Source organism: Anabrus simplex, chromosome X, assembly GCF_040414725.1.
Source record: "Anabrus simplex isolate iqAnaSimp1 chromosome X, ASM4041472v1, whole genome shotgun sequence".
Taxonomy (NCBI): domain Eukaryota; kingdom Metazoa; phylum Arthropoda; class Insecta; order Orthoptera; family Tettigoniidae; genus Anabrus; species Anabrus simplex.
The window spans coordinates 168,284,052-168,289,364 of NC_090279.1; the positions used below are offsets into that span (position 1 = coordinate 168,284,052).

Sequence of the window (5,313 nt, forward strand, 5' to 3'; positions counted from 1 at the left end):
GGTCATGCGATGTCAAGTGCACATATAAATACAAATAGCTGTCATGACAGCGTGTTCTGTGTTGTTGATGATGAGCATAATGATAATGACAAGAGAGAGAGAGAGAGAGAGCAATATCGCCACTGTTGGCAACAAGCCTGCTAGATCTGAAATAATCAAAACGTTTAAGGGGGAACCAACACCTTTGACCAACCAAAAACGCGACTTTGCAATTTATATGTTTCATTTAAAACTGAACTTTTCTCTTTATAACAGAGCAAAAGTTTTGTTAGTATCTCCAATATTTTTGGAGTTATAACCAAAAACGTGAAGCCTGTCACCCAAGCAAGTAAGTTTGTTGCTCGTTTCCCTGATAAATCTTTTAAAGATATTAAGATGAAATTATGCATGCGTGTATATTTCATGGATAAAGAAGAATATATAAACGGTAATAGAATTACTGAGCTAGCTTTATTGTTTTAAGTTTAAAAGAAATAATTTTAATGAAAATTAATGAAAAATTGGCTACATGAAAATAAAGTCATGAAGAAATGTTTATACTTGATGGATTTCACTGATTTTAGTACAGGGTTATTCCAAATGATTGTCGGGGTTACAAAAATTCATAACTCACAGTGCAATTGACGTAGGAATATGAATCTTGTTTTATTGTGTACCGTAACTCATAAAGTTATTTTGACATACATTACAGATGCTCGATATGTGCGCCTTGTGTCACTCTGCAAACATCTACCCGATAGTCCATCTCTTCCCACACACGAGTCATCATGGCAGCGGTGATGCTTTCGAAGGCAGCTTGTATGCGCTGCTTCCCTTCCTGAATATCCACCGGTAGAGGAGGAACAAATACCTGATCTTTAACATATCCCCACAGCAAGAAATCACATGGTGTAAGATCTGGTGAACGTGGTGGACAGGGTAAGAGCATCAGATCACCTTCCGGTTCCGCGTCCCATCCATCGTTGTGGAAGTTCTTGGTTTAAAAATGCTCTAACCTCCCTGTGGAAATGAGGTAGCGCACCATCTTGTTGCACCACGTAATCATCCTTGTCGTCACTCAACTGGGGTAACAGCCATTCTGTGAGCATGTCCAGGTAAGTCAGCCCTGTTACTGTCTGTTCATTGAAGAAGAACGGGCCATAGACCTTCGTCTTTGAAACCGCACAGAACACATTCACCTTAGGAGAGTCTCACACATGTTCCACATAAATGGGGGTTCTTTGCACCGCAAATGCGAACGTTTTGTTTGTTTACCTTTCCACTAACATGAAACGTAGCTTCGTCACTGAAAACTACTCTGTCAAGAAAACCATCATCTTCTTCAATCCGTTCCTGCAGTGCCATGCAAAAGTTGAAACGTAGGGCTTTGTCATTAGCTGTTAGAGCTTGACGCAATTGTAGGCGAAATTGCTTTACCTTTAGGCACCTTCGTAACACACGCCATGCTGTGGTTTGAGGAACTTGCAGTTCCCAGCTACATCTCGTAGTGGATTTCTTAGGACTACGGAGATAAACGCATCTAATACGATTCACATCCGCTTCTGACACAGTGGGACGCTCACTGCTTTTCCCTTTGCACAAACAACCTGTATCCACAAATTGCGAATAGAGTTGTTATTAACCAAAACAAAAAAAGAATCATAGAAGAATATTAATGTGTTAGGAAATTATCAGGGTAACGGCAAAATAGTGGCCACGATACACTGCCATTTTCATTAATTAATTAATTAATTAGTTATATATAATGGCTTAGGTTTACATGATTTCTAAATATGTAGGCATATTAATAAGGATTAATGTGTTTGTCATACTAAGTTTCTTTTTAGTTTTCATTTCCATAGCTGCGGACAAAAATACTTTAATGCACCCCATTTTTTCTATATTCAAATGTGCAGGTCCCCCCCCTCCCCCTTAACTTTCATTATCGGAGTAGGATCAAAAAAATTTATTTTCAAATTTATTTTTTCTTTACAGAATATTCGTCCAGCATGAATAAAATGATTCATAGCCTAGACTGTAGTGCGTTATTCCATGACTTTCATCAAATTCTTTTCACCTATTTTCTCTCTGTTCGGCGTTGATATTGACTTAGCAACAAAAATCGAAATTCATGAATATCAGTGTTATCATAGCCTGTACGGTAAAATTGTATAAGACATAAAAAATGGAAATCTAATTCAATATAACTTTTGTTGTGTAGTATTTATCGATAGGACCACTAATAACACAAATTTTTGAGAAATGAATTTTAGGCTTTCCCGTAAATTACCATTTAACTCAGAGTGAGTAAAATTACCCAATAGCCTAGATTGTAGTGCCTTATTCCCCGGCTTTACGTACGGATTTTTATTACATTCTCTTCAGCCATTTTTTTGTGATGCGCGTACAAACATACAGAGACGACGGGCAATTAAATAGTGTGTTTCCTTGTTAACAGTGGACCCGGCCGATGCAGAAATAACTTTCTTTTAATTTTGAGCAATGTACAGACAAAACTCTTATTTTATTTCGTCGAATGGCGGTAATCGTATAGACTGGACAGAAATATTCAAGACAAAATTGTTACCACGATTATAAAATCCTCGGTGGCAATAATGGGGAAGCATTTTATATAGAAAACATAATACAGTCGAACCTCGATATCTCGAACCTCCATTAGTCGAATTTTCAGTATCTCGAAGTAACTTCAATTTCCCGGCCATTTGTCCTATTTTTCATATGGATTTATTTCTCTATTATTCGAAATTCGGTTACACGAATTTCTCGAAACAAATGTTTCCTCCCTTGAGACAAAAAAATACTTTGTAACTCGAATTTTGTACATTAACTGTGCAATACAGAATTTGTGGTTCGTGAGGAACAGAAAGGGTTACAGTGATGCTGGGAGCTAATATGACAGGAGCTGAAAAACTGAAACTTCTAGTGATCGGAAAATCGAAGAAGCCTCGCTGTTTCTCGGATATGAATTCATTACCGGTCACGTACGAGAGCAACCCCAGAGGTCGTGGATGACAAGCTCCATTTAGAATCTTGGATGCGTGGTATTGACGACATGTTTCAACGCGAAGGAAGGAAATTCCTATTTTTCGTAGACAAGTGCCCTGTTCGTCCCAAGGTGTTCATTTAAGAGTTAAAGGCGGTGGTTGTGGTCTACATTCCAACGAACTTAACATCCAAAAGAAGAAGAAGAAGAAGAAGAAGATGGCTGCCTTCTCCTGTACCGACAGCAGACTAGGAGTTAAGTACAGTGGTTATTTTTCGATCCTATATACAGAGTCAGTCAAATACAAACGACAGTGTTTTCACAGCAATAAATTATGTTGAAAAGTATGTGGAAGAAAATAAGGTTAGCAGTAAAAGAATAGAAGAGGCTAACAGACATTTTCCCAAGGTGTTAACGGAGGTATGTTCCTTGATTCACTACTTTATTCACTGTGTTGTCTTCTAAAAATGTTACTATAATAAGGGTTATTATTAATGCGATGGCTTAAATACGACTTTGTATATTCTTAAATACTGTTGGAAATCCTGTATGAAATGTCGTATGGCTTTTAGTGCCGGGATATCCCAGGACGGGTTCGGCTCGCCAGGTGCAGGTCTTTCTATTTGACACCCGTAGGTGACCTGCGCGTCGTGATGAGGATGAAATGATGATGAAGACAACATATACACCCAGCCCCCGTGCCATTGGAATTAACCAATTAAGGTTAAAATCCCCGACCCGGCCGGGAATCGAACCCGGGACCCTCTGAACCGAAGGCCAGTACGCTGACCGTTCAGCCAACGAGTAGAAATCCTGTATTCAGTGTAAGCCCGTTGATACGTATGTTTCAATTATGTTCTATACATGCTGAAAAACGGTATTCTCTATATCCCGTAAGTTCGATAATTCGTTCGTAATCTGTTTACCCTCCAGGGTCGGTTTTTCCCTCGGACTCAGCGAGGTGGTGGTGGTGGTGGTGGTGGTGGTGGTGGTGGTGGTGGTGGTGATTATTGTTTTAAGAGGAAGTACAACTAGGCAACCATAACACTAACCAGAGGGGAAAATGGAATGGATCCGACACTTCGAAAAATGAAGATATCGGCCAAAGGAAGACAAGGGTCACGAAGGGCGTGAAAATGAAAGACTCCCTAGCCCTCGCAAACCTAATAGCGTCGGGGTTGGAAAAGAACAAGAGTTGACCAAGGGTGGTCGGATAGGATAGATAAAAGGGAGGAGCCTGGCACAAGTAAGTGGAAACAATGCTAGGACTCAGCTGAGGGCCTCGTGGTCGCCAACCTACACTCCAAAGTTCAGAGCCCCTGTGGCACACTCAGCGAGGGACCCCACCTCTAACGCCTCAAGGGAAGTGTCCTGGAGCGTGAGACATTGGGTCGGGGATACAACTGGGGAGAATGGCCAGAGCTTCGCCCTGGCGGCCTCACCTGCTATGCTGAACAGGGGCCTTGTGAGGGGATGGGAAGATTGGAAGGGATAGACAAGGAAGAGGAAGGAAGCGTGCGTGGCCTTAAGTTAGGTACCATCCCGGCATTTGCCTGGAGGAGAAGTGGGAAACCACGGAAAACCACTTCCAGGATGGCTGAGGTGGGAATCGAACCTTCCTCTACTCAGTGACCTCCCGAGGCTGAGTGTACCCCGTTCCAGCCCTCGTACCACTTTTCAAATTTTGTGGCAGAGCCGGGATTCCAACCCGGCACTCCGGGGATGGCAGGTAATCACGCTAACCACTACACCACAGAGGCGGACGAAAGTTCGATAATTCAAAATAAAATTTAGGTCTCGAGGTGATTCGAGATATCGAGGCTCGACTGTATTTAATTTCTTCCCGGCAGCGTAAAGAAAAATCATATTCTTGAGTAGACTGATATTTTTTTTTACGAAACCAACAATTCAGTTATTTGTTCAAAGAACTTGTGAGCTATTCTATATCTTTTGGCAAACACGTATTGGTGTCAGAATGAATAAATAAAAACCATGTTTCACCTTCAGCGTTAACATCCCAGACATAGACCTTTAATTTCTTATTTAGAATGCAGGGGCCCTCACTTTATGTTAGTGAAGCGCTCTCCACAATAGTAGTTAGGATTTAATGAAGTTCTGACCTGACGTGGCAAACAGAATTAGTAAAATGAGAAAGAGAATTAATCCGCATGCAAGGACAAACACATACGTGAAGCAATATAGTTAGTAACTCACCACCAGTTTAGGAATATAATTACCTTTGTCCATATAGTGAACGTAGTAAGTGACAATTGAACATATCAGTATGTTGTTATCCTTGGACGTTGGGCGAAGTGGGACAGCGCGCGAGG

At 41.0% G+C, this 5,313-nt stretch overlaps 1 pseudogene; it reads right to left on the reverse strand.

Moving 5' to 3' along the window:
• Window positions 1-685: 685 nt before the first annotated feature.
• Window positions 686-1,344, reverse strand: LOC137503371 (uncharacterized; annotated as a pseudogene).
• Between the last annotated feature and the right edge of the window lie 3,969 nt (window positions 1,345-5,313).